Source organism: Ursus arctos, unplaced genomic scaffold (genome assembly GCF_023065955.2).
Source record: "Ursus arctos isolate Adak ecotype North America unplaced genomic scaffold, UrsArc2.0 scaffold_6, whole genome shotgun sequence".
Lineage (NCBI taxonomy): Eukaryota > Metazoa > Chordata > Mammalia > Carnivora > Ursidae > Ursus > Ursus arctos.
In genome coordinates this window covers 67,987,200-68,008,485 of record NW_026623078.1, presented here as the reverse complement: position 1 = coordinate 68,008,485, position 21,286 = coordinate 67,987,200, and positions in this window count along the sequence as shown.

The following is a 21,286-nucleotide window of genomic DNA, read 5'->3' as shown; positions in this document are numbered from 1 at the left end:
TTGATGTCTCTGACTCCAAAAACATGGTTTCCTTTGTTTTGTTTTATAAACCATGCAATACTGTCACCAAATATCTTAGTATTTTGAAAACCTTTTTCACTACAATGAGAAAACTTACATTCTAATCCCTTACACACATATATACTCTAACACACACACTTACAAACAAAAGCCTCATGAAACAATACACCCTTTTTACTATGTACAAATAGATAATTTATAGTCTATCCTATTGCTCCATTTTTCAATGCTGGTTTCAACCTCCTCCATGTATTTCACAACCCAATAAGGGGTTTATATATTTATATATATATACACACACACCTATATCATGGACATAAGCTGCTTCAAGCAATTTTTTTTTCTGATACTAACTCTTAAATTTTCATGGGTTCATTTTCCATACAAAATTGTCTTTTGCCAATATTCCCCAATAGGGCACCCTCACTACAAAAAGGGGAGAGAGTTTGTTCTGTGGTTTTCCACATTTTTAATAACCTCCTCATTCAGATAGGATCTTTTCAACCTTTTGCAGTTAAGTACTTTGCTTTAACTGCTTGTTAAAGCGAAGACATTGGTAGTCAATCTCTGCTTTCCTTGTTACTTGCGCAGACGACACTGCTCCCCAAATGCCACCCCTCCTGGCACTTCCATGAGGGCCTCTCCGGGGCTGGATGCTGTCCTGGGATGTGGGAGCAAGTGACTCAGCCATCAGCTGACTTAATCTGAATTCCTGCTCTACTACATAACTGTGTGACCTTAGAGAAATAACGTCATCCTTTGAACTCCAGTTCCATTGCCTATTAAATAGGCAAAATGGTAGCCTTTCATTGACAGCATTGTTATGAGAAGGAACTAAGATAAATCGGGTGACGCATAGTAAGTCTTCCTAGGAAGATCAGCTACCTCTTTTTCTTATTCCTGTGTATATCCGTCATGTCATGTTATACTGTACTTCTCATGGCCGCCCGGGGGTGCCAGTATATGATGGGGAATCTGTGCACACATGCCTTCGATCCCAAGTTCTGACACTTAGCAAATTATGTAGCCTCTCTCAGATGTCTCATTACTAAATGGATAGCCGAACACCTAACTAGATGGAGTCAATGTGAAGGTAAATGAGATAGGGCGTGCAAAGTGCCTGACACATAGCAGGTGTTCACCAGGGTCTTTTTCTGTCCAAGCTGCTGCTTTTCCTACTTTACCCTTTTCCCTGCTTTACATGCACCATTCTCTCCCTCTCTCTCTCCCTCTCTCTCTCTCTCTCTCACCCACACCTGTACATCCTTCCTGCCATCCTATTTACCCGGCCATACATAACCAGAGTGTTTCTAGCTCCAACAATGATGTCTAAGCCCACCGTACCCTGCTACGTGTCAGAGAAATCAGTACAGGGGAGCAAGGTGCAGCTAGCAGTCTATCAGGGCCGCTGAGCCAGCCTTCAAGGCAGTAAAGATGTCTCTTGAATGTCTAAGCTCTCAAGATAGAGACAGCATTACTTACTGCATTCCAGGAGGTGAGTAGTCTGAGTCTGACCTGACACAGCCACTCCTTGAGAGAACGAGACCTGGGGACGGGGTCACATTTTCTTAGTTCTGCTTCCAGTTGGAATTGAAACAGATGAAGGAGAAATAACACATAAACGGGATTCTGGGTGGGATCCTGGAATAGAAAAAGGACAATAGCTGAAAACGGATGAAAACTGGAATAACGTCTGCATTTTAGTTAATAGCATAGTACCAATTATAATTTCTTGGTTGTGATCATTGTGCTGTGGTTTCGTAAGGTGTTAACATAAAAGAAAGGTTTCTGGGGTCAGCTCTACCACTGAGAACAACTAGAAAAGCTAGGATAGATTACTGAGTGTAATCTGCATGGAGCAAAATGTATAACTCTTAAGTATGGAGCTCAATGTATTTTTCTGTGCTTAATATAAAAAATGTGACCTGCCCCACCATACCCAACCCAGATCAAGATACAGAATGCTTGCCCCTTGCCTTCGCCTCACGAATCTGTATCAGCAGTCAAGAGAATGGTTAGCTCTGGGGAGAAAGAATTGAGTAGTGATTATGAAGGGGGCCTGGGGAGACTTCTGGGGCCCTGGTATTATTATTCTCCTCCCTCAGGTGTTGGCTATAGAATTGGGTTCATTTTTGATAACTGACTGAGCCACGCACTTACGGTTTCTGCATTTGTCTTTATGTACATTATATTTCTATTAAAATAGTCATTTAAAAACTATGATTCACACTGCGCCTCAGTGAGAAAAACTGAGATCGTTTTAAATTCCTTAAATGCTCCTAGGAACTGGAATTTGTGTTTGGACCTGTTCATTCCAAATCAAAGGATGACCTAAGACGCCTAAGGGCGCCTGGGTGATTCAGTTGGTTGAGCGCGTCCAACTCTTGGTTAAAGCTCAGACCATGATCTCAGGGTCTTGAGATGGAGCCCCCAGTGTGGCTCTGTGCTCAGCGGGGAGTCGGCTTGAGCTTCTCTCTCTCCCTCTGCCCTCCTCTGCTTGCATTCTCTCTCTCTCTCTCTCTCTCACACGCGCTTTCTAATAAATAAATAAATCTTAGAAAAAGAAAGAAAGAAAGGATGACCACCTTAACGGAAAGGGGTTGACATTTAGAAGGGGACTTTATTATTTTTTTTAACCAAGTATCAGTAATATTTGGTACAATGGGAGCTGAGCGTAACAGGTCAATTTTCAAATTAAGAATTTTTAAGCCGTTTTCATCCATTTAAAATTAAGAATTTATTTTTAAAAATTGTAACTAGATGAGCCCTGAGAAACACAAGAGGGCAGCATTTCATAACATTTTATAAAATTGCTGACTGAGTGTTTTTAGTTGGAGAATGGAGCCTGTTGAGAACATTTTATCGAATGAGGAAACTGAAGTCCGAAAAGGTTATTAGGTGAGTCACCTTAAATTTCTTTGTATCACAGAGGTCAAGAGTTGCAAAACAAGGACCACTGCTTATGTTTCTCAAGGGTGGACTGCTTTTCCAAACCCTGCATTGTTGTTCTTTCTGGCTTCGAGATCACTTTCAGCTATGTGCTGAAAATGGTTGACTTCTCACCAAAAGATCCATGGAGAAGGTCTCTATGGGTTGTGGACACAGATTAGGGCATAGCTGCCTGGCACCTGAAAATGAGTAATGAGTAGCTCAGTTTGAACAAAACATGAATCAACTTCCGGAGCAGAAAGAGGCTCCCAATTTAAGTCTGTGCTAATCTTCAACAGAAAGAGACCTTGAGGGAATGGTTCAACTGTGATCGTTTCTAAAATATGGCTTGTGAACGCTAAAGATGTGCATTTTACTTACACCCTCAAGTCTTGTTTTATTGCATGCTCGGACTTCTTTGGAGAAGCTATTATTAAACCTTGGGTGGTAGATATAATGTGCTTGTTCTCTTTATAAAGGCGGTAAAATCTTTGTGGGGAGAGAAAATGAGAGTTTGCTGTAGCTTTTAGTGGTAGAGCTCATTATTATATCAAGGTTAGGCCTGGTGGACTAATTCACAGACTTCCTCATAGGACAGAAAAGCCATCCTTTCTGGACACCTGGGTGGCTCAGTCGATTAAGCCTCTGCCTTTGGCTTGGGTCATGATCTCAGGGTCCTGGGATGGAGTCTCACCTCGGGCTCCCTGCTCAGTGGGGAGTCTGCTTCTCCCTCTACCCCTCCCCCCTGCTCATGACCTGTCTCTCACACTCACTCTCTCTCTCTCTCAAATAAATAAAATCTTTAAAAAAAAAGCCATCCTTTCTTCTCATGACAACCAGGACATGACGCTTGCTGTTCCAGGTTAAAGGTGACTACAATGTCAGGAAAAGTAAGACTAAAGCTCACTTCTAACAGAAGGGACTGTGGGATGGAGAAGGTGAATAGAAAGATAGAAGGATGAAGTGCTCTGAGGCTGTGTCCAACTTCCCCTCTTGGGGATAAAGCCTAAAACCTGGAGAAGAAAACCAATAGGAGTTATTTCTATCTCCTCCTCAGTTAAGGCTCTGGAAAGGGACTGCCACTTCCCAGGCTGCCCGGTTTGGCAATAGCCACGTCCAAGTAAGTCTGGTGGTCCATGGTGGTTAGTGGAGGGAAGACTTGACTTTGAGCTTCTCCAAGCAGTTCCCTGTCCAATGGTCCAGGAGTTCCTGAAGCTCCAGGAAACCTTGGAAGGCAGCAGAGCAGGGAGCCTGCAGACCTACCACATGCCCACACTGGCAAAGGGTGAGATTGCTCTGAGGCAGAGCCTGATGGTAGATGGGCAGAGCCAGAGCTCCAGGCAGAAGACATGGCCCAAACTCAGGTGATTTAGAGGGCCAGAAAAAGCCACTTAGTCTCTTAGTGAGACTAAGACAGGTAAGGAGGAACCTGGGCACAGCCAGGCAGAGAGAAAGCAGATGACAGATTACTGCAGCTACAGCCTGTTAAAGGCTGAAGATATGAAAATGGCCTCCCACTTGGGCCAAATTCCTTCATTAAGTCATATGCAAGACAGCTTTTTTCCCTGCTTTTCCTCGGGGTGCATGTTAGCCCAGCTTTCCTTTGCTATTTGATTAATGAAAAATCCCTTCATCTCCCTATTTCTCTAGGGAACTTAGACCATGTCTATGGTGTTGAAGCAGAAAACAACTTGAGGGGCGCCTGGGTGGCACAGCGGTTAATCGTCTGCCTTCAGCTCAGGGCGTGATCCCGGAGTTCCGGGATCAAGTCCCACATCAGGCTCTTCCGCTATGAGCCTGCTTCTTCCTCTCCCACTCCCCCTGCTTGTGTTCCCTCTCTCACTGGCTGTCTCTCTCTGTCGAATAAATAAATAAAATCTTTAAAAAAAAAAAAAAGAAAACAACTTGAATGGCATTGAACTTGAAAACTTCTCTCTTTGTTAATCCCCAGCAAGTGTCCCAAGCTTCTGTATTACCCCCAAACACTTTTACTCTTCAGGGGGCCTGCCTTCTGTATCTGGCATGGTGCCTGGGAGGTCAAAAGGAAACCACTGGTCTCCCCAGTTTGGGGAGAGTTAGCCCTGGGGATCAGACATCAGTCCTAACTCATGCACCTAGAATGCATCAAGCTTTCATGCTAATAGGATTCTTGATTGTTGGTCTGTGCATAACCTGAACATTCGTCTTACACGTTCCAACTGGCCATAAATATGCAGCTAGCCTCTGAGGCCCTCACCATTGTTCGGAGGAATTTCAACAAAGATAATGGTGTTTCAATCAGAAACAGAATTCAAGAGGCTGCAAAGAACAGCCCTCGTGAATCTCTCTTCGTGCCAGGCAGTGGGAGTGGGATGGCTGCAGGTCTAAGGCTCTGGGATGACTCCCTCCACTAGTCTGGCAAAAATTCAAAAGAATTGGTGGAGTGCAAAGAGGGGCAAGAGATTTAATGTTGGTTACTTACTTGGATTTTTGGATGGTGACCTGACCACACCCTCTGGCTTCAAATCCCATCTCTGCCACTAACGGTGCGGCTTTGGGGAAGTCCCTTAATCTCCCTGTAACTCACCATTCTCCCCTGAAAAATGAGGGTAATAACAACACCCACCTTAGAGAGGTCTTGCAAGCATTTAATGATTCAGAATGAGATAATCTGAGTCTACGGTGTCTGACTCATAGGAAGACAATAAATGTTACCTGTTATTTATTATTGGTTTAATGGTTTTGCTTGCTAGAAGAGACAAAGTTGAAATACTCCAGAAATCAACACATTTTTATACCCAGATTGTACTGATCAGTACAAAATCATCTTTAATTTATACTGGCTGATTCTAAACCCTAACCCACTAAATAGCCACACCAGGATATACTGAGTATGATTCACTCTACCTTTGTTTCCAGGAAGAATGATCACCAGGTCCTTGGGCGAACTGCCTGAGTGAGACTGTACTTGGAGCGAGACTGAAGTGGCCCATGAAAGGAACATTGAACGGGCAGAACTGTGACCTTCAGAAAACATGGAGGCACAGCTCTTGCCAGCGTCTGACCCCTTCGATCAGGGACTACACGCATGTGGGTTGAGGGGAGCACGGGGTCTACAGAGGTGTTGTTTTTCTAGGGCAGTGGATTTGTTCTATTTTGTGTTAAAACAAACAGCACCAGGGGTTGAAGGCTTTGGGAGGAGCGCACGTTCTGTACCAACCACAGCCCCACGGCTCACCTTGTCTTAGTCCGTCTCCCCACACCTGGCCACTATCCACCTGTCATTCAGGTATTTGAGCACCTCTCCTCACTGCAGAAAGAGCATCTCTCCTCACGGTCATGCATCTTCCCTCACAAACGCAGAATCCACACACAGCAGCACACAGACTCGGCTCCACTCTGGGGCTGCCTGTCCCTCTCTCCTTCTATACCGTTCTTTCCCCTCCCAACTGCATGAAGGGTGCATTGAACAGAACAGGGGAGGCTCCTTTAACCTTCTCGATGTTTCTCACTTTTCTAATAGGCAAGACAAATTACTTGCTTCTTTTCACAGTTTTTCAACAGTGTGACTCTTGACTCTGATTTCTCCTTGGTTAACAACAAGGCAGCAGGCAGACCCCAGCCTGTAGGTATCTCCTGACTCAGTGTGGAAGCTGTAAGTGCAAAGACAACTCCAAGCTTCAGGCTGGGTAGGAGAAGCTTCCAGATTTTAGGACTCCTTTTCTTGCTTCCATGTTTCTTCATATCGAGCAGGAGCTCTTGACGACACCGGTTTTATTTCCCGTGCTCACGTGCATTGTAAGTTAGGTCAAGTTCCCGGAAACTGACCTGTTTGTTTCATTCACTGGGAGTTTAGACACTTCTTCTATCTCTATATACCTATGCTCAGCCATATATTCCTAGTTTAAGAATTCCAGTTATTGTATTATCTCAAAGATTGCCATTTGTTTTTTTTTGTTGTTGTTTTTTGTTTTTTGCTCTTCAATCAGGAGTGAAATATCTTCGAGGAGCAGACAGAAGAGCACTGGCATAATTATGTAACGCCTCTGTCTCTTTTCAGCTGTGACACTTTGGTGGCGCTCCCCATTACGACTTCCCAAAGCCTCATTTTCTTTCATATGGAGATAGAATCAAGCAATATTTTTTAATCCATCACTTTGTGCTAAGAGCTTTGCTTACCTGGTAGAGCCAAAGGGAAAATGCCCTACAAGGCACAGTCTGTATGGGAGATGGCTTACCTGGCCAACGCCACCATGTTGCACAACTCCAGGAGGCACCAACCCTCGAAGTTTGTGTCAATGTGACTCCCGTTGTGCAGGAAGCAGCCAGCATGGCCTGTATATGCATTGACCCCACAAAACGTGGTTTTACCCATTTTGTACCTGAATATATCTACTTTCAATAGATAAAGTCTGTCCATTCCATGCAGCTATTTATAATAATTCCTACTGAATTTAACTTGGGACTTTATAAAATGACAATAGAATTTGTTGGAACAGACTTACTCAAACTAATGATTTTCAGCAGTTCCTTGGTGAGGAGTAATTGGTATCCTCTGGTGGAAGACCATTGTTCAATAACTGGATTTTGAGCTGTAAAATTATGGAATGTTAATTGTGTAGTTAGGTATAAATAATTCTCATTCTAGAGTGTGGTTTCAGTCTGTCCCCATGGATTCTATTATTGTTTCATAAATTTTGAGGCACTGGGGATTTCCTAATAATTCAAGCCATAACACCCATTATCCTAAGGATGGCATTTCTATGTTGGCTAAATATTGCATCCTGACTCTGGACCTGTGCTCGGTTCAATCACCTGGGGTTGGCACCTGTTCTTCCGGATCAATAATCTGCTCCTGCCGTGTCAGTGAACGTGATTAGAGTCTGATTCCTTTGATGAGAAGAGAGCCTTGTTGATTGTGCTAAACAAAGCAGTGTTCTGTTTGGTTTTCTCTTCCCTTTGAGCAGAACATATATTATAACGTTTCTTGTATAAAACCAGTAAAAGAATCTCTGGCTAAAATTAGGGCCTTCTCCTAACTTTTTCACTTTTAATTAGCTATAAACCAGTCTTTTTTAAGTTTATGACTGTCATCAAGTTTGAAATAGATTTATTGGATAGTAACTAGCATTTTTAAAAAATGAAATAGAATAGGGTCAGATAGGATAGAACTCGATTAAATTGAAAAATAGAACAACAGAACACATCCAACATAGTATGGGTATATATATTAGTCAGGGGTCTCCAGAGTAACAGTGAACAAGGATGTAGATATAATATAATATAATATAATATAATATAATATAATATAATATAGTATAATAATTAGTAGATATAGAATATATGGTTATTTTAAAGATATATAAGATATAAGATCTACACTTGTATCAGAATATATAGTATATATGTAGAATTCATATATTAATATATTATGTATAGTATATATGATATATAGAGAATATATATAATACATATTCTATATATATATATATAATATATATGTATAAAGAGAATTATTTTAAGGAATCAGCTTATATGGAGGTTAGCAAGTCCAAAATCTGCAGAATGGGTCAGGAGCCTAGAGACTCAGGAAGAGCCAATGTTGCATTTCAGATCCAAAGGCTGTCTCTTGGCAGAATCCCCTCTTGTTCAAGGGATGGTCACTATTTGGTTCTACTCAAACCTTCAACTCATTGGATGAGGACCATCTACATTACGGATGGCAACCTACTTTACTTAAGGTCCACTAATTTAAATGTAAATCTCATTCAAAAACACCCTCACAGAAACATCCAGAATAGTGTTTGACCAAATATCCAAGCCCCATGGCCCAGCCAAGTTGACACATAAAGTTGATCATCACAGTACATTTTGTGGTGGGCATTCATGCTGTTCAGCAGATATTTTTGGTACTTTCCCAGGCACATGTGGAATTACAATTCCCCACCCCCTGCGTATGGCCAGGAGACTTGGCCAAAGAAATGTGATCAGAAGTGATATGTGCCTCTCCAGGTGGAAATTTGGAGTGCTGGTGTGGGAGCTGCCATGTTCTCTTTCCCTCTGCTACTGAGACCGGCAACTTTGGGAAGGAGGCTGCTCCATCAGCCTGAGTCCTGGGATGAGGACAAAGTGGAGCTGGAACCCCAGCTGCCTCTCGATGCACATAACATAAGCCGGGACAAAATCTTTGTTGCCTTATTTGGAGATTTTTCATTTCTGTGGTATAACCTATTGGATCTAACCACTTCAGTGTGCTCCATAAAACTTATATTTCAGTTACATGTGCGTGTGTGTGCGCGCGCACGCACTGAGCCATTTTGCAAAATGAATCTCTTGCTGTATGTTATGAATAAGACATTTGATAGCCAATGAAATAGAGGGTAGTTTGACCTTATATCATTTATTAGCAAAAAAAAGTTTCGAACTGTAAGGGGCAAAGAAATCAACTAGTTCAATGCACACTTTTTCAAGATGAGAATACTGAAGCCAAAAGGGGTCAAGTCATTTATCTGAGGTCACAGAGTAAGTGAGGACTAGGATTCAAACAGCATAAGACTTCAAGCCAGCACTTTACCATAAGCCCATGCTTTAGGGAAAATCTGGTACAAGTGCCTTGAAAACTACAAAACGTCATAAAACTGCAGAGTAATGACATCACAAGAGACGGGTAGAATGTGGTGGTTAAGGGCTTAGCCTTTGTAAACCTGGTTTCAGTGCTAGCTCTGCCACTTATGAGCTGCGTGACCTTGAGGACACCATTTGATCTCTTTGAACCTCTGTTTCCTTATTTATAAAATGAGAATAATCTTACTTATCTCATATTTTCCTGATGAGTAAATGAGATAATGTAAAGTTCTTAGCACAAGTGTTTAGTCGTTAGCACGATGCCTGGCTCATAATAAATGCTAATAATTCATTTGTAGTAGGTACAATACCATAAAAAAAAAGTAGAAGAAAGCCACTCCTGGGCTTAGAAAGAGCCAGAATTTGGAGCAGAAATAGCACTATTTCTCAACTGTGGCACTATTGAAATTTGGGGCCAGATAATTCTTTGTTATGGGAGGTTGCCCTAGGCACGGTAGGAGGCTTAGGAAAGATACTGAAGTATTAGCCAGACAGTATGAATCAGTTTCTAAACCTTGGCATTATTGACATTTGGGGCTGGATAGTTCTTTGTTGTAGAGGGTTGTCCTGTATAGTGTAGGGTGTTTAGAAGCATCCCTGGTCTCTACACACTAGATATGAGGAGCACCCAGTCGGGTTAACCAAATATGTTCTCAGACATTGCTAAATGTCCCCTGGGGGCGAAAGCAGCCCCGTTGAAAATGACTATTGCACAATTTTTCAATTACTTCCCAGTAGACAGCTAAAACGTAAAAGAAGGTTAATCTCTCTAAGAAAAGGCATCGGGGCTTCCTAGTCTTATACTTTATTGGCATTATCTGCTTCATGTCTATCTGACAGACTGGAGTAAGCACTCCATGAAGGCCCTGTGTCTGTCTTGTTTTCTCCTCTGTCTCCAGGGTGTGTATCACCAAACACATAGCAGGTGCACAATAAAAACGTCACCGAATTAAAGAAATGAGAGTATTTTTTTCTGCATTCCCTATCTACTAACGATACAAACAAGATTCCTACAGGATCAATAGGGTAGACTAAGTTGGTAGAAAGAATCTCCTTTCTCCAGCTTTGCCCCATCTCTAAAATAAAGATTGCCTCAAGAGAGCATATGCTTGGCTATTGTGGACATTGCTGCTACTAACATTGGGGTGCATGTGCCCCTTTTTTTCACTACATCTGTATCTCAGGGGTAAACGCCCAGTAGTGCAATTGCTGGGTCATGGGGTAGCCCTATTTTTAACTTTTTGAGGAACCTCCATACTGTTTTCCAAAGTGGCCGCACCAGCTTGCTTTCCCACCAACAGTGTAAGAGGGTTCCCCTTTCTCCACATTCTCTCAACATCTGTTGTTTCCTGCCTTGTTAATTTTGGCCATTCTAACTGGTATGAGGTGGTATCTCAATGTGGTTTTGATTTGAATTTCCCTGATGGCTAATGATGTTTAACATTTTTTCATGTGTCTGTTCGCCATTTGTATGTCTTCTTTGGAGAAGTGTCTGTTCATGTCCTCTGCCCATTTTTTGAGGGTTTTGGAGGGGATGGGGGGGGATGGGCTAGCCCGGGGATGGGTATTAAAGAGGGCACACACTGCAATGAGCACTGGAAGTTATACACAAATAATGAATCATGGAACACTACATCAAAAACTAATGAAGAACTGTATGGTGACTAATATAACAACAATTAAAAAAAAAAAGAGCCTATTCTTAACAAAACAATAAGATCTTCAAGGCACATGTCTTCAGACAGGGTAAAAGGGTAAAACAGGGTCCCAGTTTTTACAGTCAGCCCTGGACACTCAAGAGCCAACACAATGACCCCCTTATAGATCAAATTCACAAAAAGGCAGGATGTAGAGTGGCCTCAAAATAGCCTGCAGTAAGGGAAAGGACAGGTCTAGTGCTGGAGCTGGGGTGTTGGGGGGGGGTTGATTCCAGAGACGCACAGGAAGAGATGGCAAAGTCACAATAGATCTGACTTCCGTCCCCTCCTGCTATTTGAGGTTGTGGGCTGCTCCCCGGAAGCAGAGTTACTTAGGTAATGATATTTTTTTGTGTTCTAGGTCACTCTGTCCTTGTTCTTTCTCACTTGTGGTTATTGGGTGAACCTGAAAAAAGTGTGCCTCCCCTCTTCTGCTCTAAATCCATGCTAGCCACTTGATGATCTTGAGATTGTGCCTGGACACACAAGACTGACAATAACAATAACCATTATGTTTCATCCTAACCTCTTTCTGGAAACACAGCCTTTTCTGACTTTTCTGGCAATCATACATAATATTTCTCATCTATCAATTGAGTGGATTCTTGTGGTTCTTGCTGGCACCCATTCAAGCCACCACTTTGGCTTTCCTGCATCCAACAGCTGGACCCCATCTGTGTCCATGGCTTCCTTGACCCCCCCCCCCCCCGGTTTACTCTTCTCCACACGAGTCTATGGCTTTGTTGCCATGGATGAATCTCATTCCCAGGAGCTTTGCAGCCCATGTTTATCATCTCTTACATACTCCCTTGCATGCTTTATTCATCTGTCTCTTACTTTGTCCTTGAACAAAACACCATTCCTCCTTCCCTCTCTACCAAAGATGGTCTCTGTAAGGGTCTCCCAACAGTCAACAGTAAAGAGAGAGTTATCTCCATGACCCAACAGAAAATAGGCAAAGACTTGAAAAGACATTCTTAAAGGAGAATATCCAAATGGCCAAAAAAACATAGGAAAATGCTTTACTGGCCTCCACGGAAATACAAATTAAAACCACGATATACTACCATCACACACTCACCATAGTGACTAAGGATGGAAAACACCAAGGTTGGTCTTCAAGCTCCTGCACTGCAAGTGGCAATATACCTTGGTACAACCACTTTGGAATATTGAATCCACTAAAACTAAATATATGCAATCCCCTACAGCAATGACTGTTTATGCTCCTCCAAAGACATATTCTAGAATGTTCATTTGGGTACTATTCTTAATTGCCTCAAACTGGAACTATCCAAATGCCCATAAGCCAAAGAGTAGAAAAATAAACTGCACTATAATCTCACAATAGAAAACCACTGGGAACGAATTACATACAACCTTATGCAACAGCATGAACGAATCACACAAAATGTTGAACAGTAGACACCAGACGTGAAAGGAGTATATTGCTTATGCCAGCATTCAGGCAAAGCACTGAAACAGACTAAACAAATGTTATGCTGTTAGAAGTGATAATGGTTACCTTTAGTGATGGGAGGAGAGCATGTGGGATGTCTCTTGATTTGGGTGCTGGTTATATGGGTGTGTTCTCTTTGTAAGTACTCATGAAGCTGTGCAATTATGATCACTGCACTTTTGTGTGTTTATGTTATATGTTATCAGGAGTCAGATTATCCAGAAGCAGACTCCAAGATGAAGATTTATATAGAGTAAGTTTTTGGGGTGGGTGCTTTCATGAACAGTATGTGAGAGTCAAGGCATGAAGGAGCAGAGGGAGCCAATGACAGGGAAGCAGTGTAAACAAGGTCCAGCAGGGAGCTCAGGAATCTCATGACCCTTCAGAGTCACCCCAAGTTGGAGTGAGAGGTCAGGCCTTTTATGCCGAAACTGAGCACATATTCTCTTGTAGGAAGTGTCCTTTTTAGTGTTTGTGTGTCTTCTGTTTAGCAAGTTCATTCTTTCATCAAAGACATGGACTGTCCCTGGGGGAAGGGGGCATGACCTAGGATGAGGCAACTCTCTCTCTCTCTCTCTCTCTCTTTTTTTCTTACCTCCCCACCCCCTTTACGGTGAGAATATTTAAGTTTCTACTCTTGTAGCAAATTTCAGTTAGAGTCACTGTGTTATATATTAGATACTCAGACTGTAGTCATCTTAGAGCTGAAAATCTGTACCCTTGACCAATCTCTCCCTATTATCCCAGCCCCAGCCCCTGATAACCATTTTTCCACTCCCTGTTTCTAGAAGTTCAACTTTCTTTTTTAGATTGCATATGTAAGTGATACCATGCACTACTTGTCTCTCTTGGTCCGACTTACTTTCCTTAGCATAACATCCTCCAGGTTCACTCACGTTGTCACAAAGGACAGGATGAATAATATTCCATGGTATATAGATACCCTATTTTCTTGATCCATTCATCCAGCGGAAGGCACTTAGGTTGTTTTTGTACCTTGGCTATTGTGAGTAATGCAGGGCAGAGGGCTTGGATGGGAGGAGGCTCAGCCAAGGCAGCAGCCAGGCAGATAAATAGCACTCAGTCTGGAACAGGACCGCAGCAACCACTACATACTTGAATAAAAAGTTAAAAAGGAAACACTCTGTTTTGGACAATGAGAGAAGAGAGAAGAAATACTTGAAAGAAATTAACGGAATGGGACAGGCAGTATGCACACTGACCAAAGACCAGCGCTGCAATGATCATATCGACTTCCAGTAATTTGCTTCATGTTCCTGAACTGAGCCAAGGTGAACTATGACACGTTTCATTAGCTACTTATCCTGGACCAGATGCTAGAGCAGTTTGTTTATTCACATAGTGCTTAGTTCTAAGAAGAATTTCCTGTGCGTTGCCCAGATACTTGCAGCCCAGCAAGAGAGGATTTACCTATGAATAGCCTGTTGTGGAATCTCCCATTTATTATGTGGGTTCCGAAGAATGGTTACAGCTGGGGCGCCTGGGTGGCTCAGTCGTTAAGCGTCTGCCTTCGGCTCAGGGCGTGATCCTGGCGTTATGGGGTCGAGCCCACATCAGGCTCCTCTGCTGGGAGCCTGCTTCTTCCTCTCCCACTCCCCCTGCTTGTGTTCCCTCTCTCGCTGGCTGTCTCTCTGTCAAATAAATAAATAAAATCTTAAAAAAAAAAAAAGAATGGTTACAGCTTCCAGCATGTTCAACCTCGCTGGCTGTTTCCAAAGGGCAGGGCTTACAGGTGACATTCCTGCTGATCAGCACTGTGGTAAGGACAGTCCTACCCACTCCAACAGGGCTTGGCTTGAGCTGGTTGGTTATTTATTAGAGTAAAAGCTGCAGTTTTCTGGAAGGCACAACTTTGAGGTTGAAGAGCTCTCTCCAATAAACACTGTGCTCTCTTTAGCGGCAAGGGGCCCATTGTGAAATCGAATTCCTCTGGACCAACTCTCTACCCTGTCCTTTGGCTGAATTGCTTCTTTGGATGGGAGCCCATAGTCACCCAGTCAGCCTTCCACACATTTATCCACTTTTTTCTCCCTGGGAAGGGCTGGGCTGGGGACAAGAGGACTGCTGGTGAGCTTTAGCCACCAAGAGATCCACTGCAAAGTGGGTAGAAGGTGATGTCTCTCTGTTCCAAGTTTCATCGTAAATGGCTGTGCCTTCCAACAATGGGGCTGAAGCAGGAGCCAGCAGCAGCAGAACTGGGAGGTTGGACAAGCTGGGATGGAAGGGATGTCCACCCCTAACATTTTCCTTCTCCCCCTTTTCTATGGAATCCTCATTTTCCTTTCGGTTCCCTCAATCCCCATTTTAAACTTGAGGTGCTCAGCGACCTTAAGGGCTCTGTCAATGGCTTTTTGGAGTAGGCTCACTTCACTTGAGCGGTGCTAGAGGCTCATAGGAACCTTGAGTCCTGGGGCCTTACATGTCACCGATGGACTATTAGACACTAGATTATAAAGGCATAGAGCAATCCAGCAGATTCCAGGGTTGCAGAGTTCATGATTTAACACTCTTCCCAGATAGTTGCAGCGTCCTCCAGCTGTGTTTTATATAGCATGTGTTTTATCTAACAGCTGTGTTTTGTGTTTTCATACTGCCAGTGGATTCGGCAACAAGCACTCTATAAAAGGCCATCACAGTGGGTATGTACAGTTTGTCTCCAAAAAGAGGTGTTCTCTTTGGAAAAAATGCTCTTCAAGCTATTGGGACTGTTGGTTCATAGTGGTCCTATGTTTTCGACACAGGAAGAGCATAGGACGCAAGGTGAACCAATAGTTGGAATCCATCCTTTTGTTCACTAAAATTGGTCCAGGGTTGGTCATGTGACACAGGCCAGATGACTTGGAGCTCTGGGGCAGGACATTTCATACTGAAGCCAATGGAAAAGCATCCTTTCCTCGCTGATTGGTAAGCTGTAAGAATTTGAGCCTGGCAGCTGTGCCCACTGTGACATAAGCTTATGTGAATAAAACCCACACAGGAGAAGGAGAAAGTAGAGAAAAGTAACAGCTACACAGAGTGAGATCCCTGGCAGCTTTTTAGGTTTTACTCACTCTGATTTCCTAACAGTCGCTGAGTTATGCCAGTTCCCAGTTTCCCTAAGCAGTTCCAGTTTACACCTGTTGCCCCAGCTTAATCATTAATACCTCCCTCTTACATTCTAGAAGTGTCCCAGGTGAACTATAAATCATATCATCGTTGTTCCTACTGCAACGTGTTTAAATAAAGCAATAAAGTCTTTTTTTCTCCTGTAACTTAGTTTAAGCTGGTTTTCTGTCACTTGCAACCAAAAAAAAACATCCTGACCGATCTATCACTCTTTTCTAAATTAATCAGGAAAACTTTTCACAGTACAACTCCTAACTCTGATCATTTCCACTTGCTTGAATTCTTTGGCAGATACTCGATTCTCTATCTGCTTCTTGGTGTCTATTTGTTCTGTGGAATTGACACCTTGTGCTCTTCCAAGCATACCCAACACTGATCGTGGGTCCCTTTACTCCACACTTCACCACCAAAGACCAGCATGACCCTAAGTGATAATGGGCTAGTCTTTATATATTGTGCTTCTCCATATTCCATAGTCATCGGCCCAGTTTGGGCTGGTATTTGTAGGAGATCTGGGGGAGGGTTCCTGTTGTACCCCTTCCCTTGCCTCAAGTCCATCCTGCTGGGTCCTGTCCATCGGGGCTGTTCCTTTTGCCGACATCACATCAAAGCCAGTTTCCAACACCCTCCAGCTTGATTCAGGCTCCAGCCTGAGCCTTTCTTCCTGATTTCATCACTCTACACTTCTGCCCATTCCCTTCTCTTGGCTTCTGGTTTTGTGACACATTTTTTCCTGCTCATGGCACATCCCACTATTCCAAACTTTCAGCAGTGTTTCTTTAGCTTTACATTTTGGTTCTTTCTTTTTCCACCATCCTTTCTACTACCTATCAAAGGCTTTGGCTGATACATCATTCATTCCAGTTTGGTTCAATCTACCACTGAGATCTGGTACCTTATCATTAACTTGCAGGAAGCACTTCAAACTGATGAAGGATGCAGTTAAAAAATAAAAAGGTACTGGTCCTAGTCAGACACACCTGATTCACATCCCAGCTCTGCCATTATTGTCAGTGTGCCAACCCGGGCCTTACCCCCTAGCAGAATGACATGTTATAGCTTTCCAAAAACTCCTCACAGATCTATTTCATGTGTGAATCTGTTTTTCTGCTTTATTTGGTAATTAGTTATTTGTTCTCAAATAACTAATTTAAAACATATTAGTTTTCCTTTTCTTCAATACCACTGTATTAGAGTAAGGTCATTTATGCTACAATAACAAACCCCCAAATCTCAGCATCTTCAACAATACGAATTTGTTTCCTGCTCACATCGTAGCCTGATCTGAGTCAGGATGCTTTCTTTCACAGACAACTCAGGGATCCAGGCTCTTTCCATTGTGTGGCTCCTCTATACCAGAATCCTTCTCTTCTGGACCCATGGAAGAGAGAGAGAGGGAGTGTAAGATTTCACAGGATATTTTTATAGCCAGCCCCAGAAGTGGTGTATATAACTTCTACCCACATCCCGTTGGCCAGAACTGAGTCATGCTGTCCTACCCAAATGCAAGGTGAGCTGGAAAATGTAGACTTCTCAGGAAGAGGAAGCAGGATTGGCAAGTAAGCATCTAGTCAGTCTACCACAGTCACAGTTCCTAACTGGTGTGTGCTGAAAATGAAACTGCATGATGATATTATTTATATAATAAGTATAATGATGTTAAGCACTTAAATGACACGCATATTATAAGCTCTTCACAGGGGTTACCTCATTTAATTTAATGCTCACAACAACTTTATGAGGTTCCAAATGGCTGGTGTAGAAATAGCTGGCTGAAATGTGGTGGTAATGCCTGGTGCTGGTAATTATTCATTCCATTTCTGTGTGTCTTTTACATTCCCCAGGGCAACTGCCTAAGTTAGGATGTTAAAATAGTGCCCTGGTACCATCTCTAATGCATATGTCTGAAGATGAGTCATTTCGTTATGGAGTCACATGCTAGAGATTGTGGAGCACATGGAGATGAGTGGACTAGGGTCTTCAATGTTAAGACAAGACAACTGCATAAATACAGTTAATATGAAGAGGACAATTATAAGGGCATTAAGAGAAGTCTACTTGAATTCTCTGATTTCGTTGAACTGGGGTTGATTCACAAAGACATCACCTGGCTGATACAGACTAGAAGGAAAAGGTGGAAGATGTTGCTCATGACAAAAGATCTAGAACGCTCTTTCTTGCTTTAGTTTTCCCTCCCTCCTAATGCATTTTTGCTTTGTCTAGATGATGACTCTCGGCTCTATCCCCTATTTCAGATCCTATAACAGCAATAGATCTTTCTGTTGCCTAGGTGCTGATTGTTCGCTCTACTCCTGTGTGTCATCCTACGTGGACCCACCAACAGACAGAACCTCTCCACGTAGATTCTCTAGTGCTTCTTCCATCCAGTGGGCTTTGCACCCACTCTCATGTTTATGCCTGCCCCACCCCCGCCAGGTCTCCCATAGATAGAGTTCCACATTCAGTACGTGCTAGCAGAGGCTGCTAGAACCTGATAAGGAGAATTAACAGGTTTTAAGTCAAAATGGGGAAGAAAAGACTAGGAGAGAGGGAAAGTCCGTTGGTGGTTAAGGGAACAAAAGGCCAGGAGGATTAAAAGGAAATGCCTTGCACTCTTAACTCACGGTCAGCAGAAATTTTTAAAAAGGGAAGCTTTACTTGAATTCAGGGTCTAGACACTAACTGCAAAGGAAGTTGTCACCAAGAAAGGAGAGTATTAAGTGAGAAGCTGTATGTGCACTATTTTTATTCTTTACAGAATTCTCTTTGAGATACCAGGGGAAGATTCCAATTGTCAAATGAGAGCCAGTCTCTGTTCACGCAAGGGGTGGTCTCAGCCCGCATAGAACCCTCCAGTTGTCTGACCCCACCAGACTTGCCAAACAACCAATGCGTGCTTTGTTTCTGGACTTGCTCTTTTTCATATTAAGAGGTTGACATCATCCAAAAGCATCCACAATCTGGTTGATGGGAACAGAAGGCATTTCCAAAGAGTAAGAAAGAGGTACTTCATCCCGTGGTTGAACATGGCTGAAGGGGGATGTGTGCATTGTGCTGCTGCTTTACGGGGCTGGGAGCTGAAGTCAGGAAGCCCCCTCACAGTTGTATGCATTGTGTTAAGCAACCCTGAAAATGCATAGCTGTTGAGCTTTTCTCGTTCTGGGCACTAATGATCTTGGACTGTTAACAGCCACTTTCTCTCCTAATAAAACTCTGCCATCGTCAGTAACTTAGCTAGGATACCGAGGTAGCCTTCAAAAGCGGGATGACAGGTTCATATTTCTAAAGAAAAACTTGAACCACTTTTCTTGACCTCTAATTCGCATGAGAAAAGCACAACACATCTAAGAATGAAGAATTTCTCAGGAATTAAAAGACAGCAGCAGCTCTTACAGACCGCATTCAAATGCAGACTTCTTGTCCTTCAAATGTGTGTGTGTGCCTGTGTGTGTGCGTGTGTGTGTGTGCGCACGTGCATGAGTACAGAGTCCAGTCCTGGCCTTATAACCTAGTTCTTCCGCGTGGTGGAGGTTGTGGAAGGAAGGTAGAAGATCAAAAGTTGAATGGAGCTGATTGTGAGATGGACCGTCCGTAGAGCCGTTACTTGGGACAATGTGCATAAAGTCAATCCAACACTTAATAATGGACATCAAACACTTAGCATGTGCGTGGCATATAAAAGACATTCAATTTCTCAATCATTGAGAAATTCTTTCTAGAAGTCTGGAATCACAGGGATTTTGTCTTGATTCCTTTTATGGTGGGTCTGCGACCTTAAATGTCTCTCCCTCTATAAGAAGGAGGGCTCCTTGCCTCTCCTTGGTCCTTGCTGTGAGCCCACTTTCTCTCACTAAGCTCCAAGATGCCAGATTGAAGGTCTCCTGTGCTCCAGCAGATGTCAGTGTGGCCTCACTTGGAGGACCAAGGGAAACCAGGATACACCGGGTCTACCTGAAGGAATGAATGAAGAGGAGGGTCCGGTGTGTTTCACAGGTCATCTAAGAAAGGAGACCGGGAAGAGGAAGCATCAAGAGGATATCTAGGCCAATTCCCATTTTTGAAGGTACGCTATCAATTTGAAGAGATTTCTACAAACACATACTTTTTTAAACAAACATTTATTAAGAGATTACTGTGTGCTGGGTACATTACTAGGTCCTGGAGATACAGGATTCATTGTAGCTCCTTCCTATCCTCTGGAGCTCCCAAGTTACTTTTTGGCTGCCCACCTGTAGTGATTAGCACTTGACCTCGATAGCATAGGAGGCATATATTATTATGTGTTGAATGAATGAAATGAAATGCGTGCATGAAACAACAGTGTCCGGGTGTTTGTGTCCCAAAAAATATCTAAGAAGGGAGCTGGAAAAATGGCCACTACACCGCCAGTTTTGGAGCAAAGGAAACCCTAGGAATGAACCAGATGATAGGTAGTGATGTTGAGAAGAAAGAGGAGAGGAGGGGGAGTCCCTGAAGTGTGCAAGAGGATCGCAAGCTGTAAGGGCAGCAACCAGGCAAGAGGGATGAGCCCTGGATCATCACTGCTTGGGAGGGCGCCAGCTGTGGTCCCCCACAGCAACATCCAGAGAGTGGAGTGCTCTCAAGGGGCAAAGTCTGGCTCTAGATGGTTCTCTTGCCACTGCATGATGTGCCCTCTTGTGCTCTTGGACAAACTGGGTAGCCGCGGGAGGCAGGTACCATCAGCAGTCAGAATGACTGCTTTCCAGTCCTGGCCTCACCACTTGGCCGGTATGTGACCTCATGCCACCGACTTCACCTCCCTAGAGAGCTGGATTCCTTGTCTATAAAACGAGGATTTTACTAGAACCTACCTCATGGAGTCATGTGAGGATCAAATGAGATCATCCATAAAAAAAAAAATGATCAGAATAGCTGGTATATATTTAGAGTGAAATAAATATTAGCTATTATTATTATTAGTTTCTCTAAGACTGTCTCTCCATCCATAAAATGACAGAGTAAACCAGCAAAATTTACAAGGCCTCTTACAGATCCAAAAAAAAAAAAAAAAGATTCTTTAAAAAAAAAAAAAAGATTTATTTATTTGAGAGAGAGAGAGAGAGAGAAAGCACAAGTGAGCACAAGCAGGGGAAGGGGCAGAGGGAGAAGCAGACTCCCCACTGAGCAGGGAGCCCAATGCGGGGCTAGATCGCAGGACCCTGAGATCATGACCTGAGCCGAAAGCAGACCCTTAACCGAATGAGCCACCCAGGAGCGCCCCCACAAAGATTCTGATTTCTGATTTCATACTTTTAATCCCATTTATGTATTAAGATGGAAGTGTGTAGGCCACATACAGGTGAGCCGGTTTTCTTAAGAAGGAAGAAAGCAAGGAAGGTGGACGGGTAAGCAGAGATGTGAGTGGTGGATTACTGTGCGCTTGCAGTAAGAAACACCACGTACTTCACAAGTAAGATGGTATAAGGCCTCC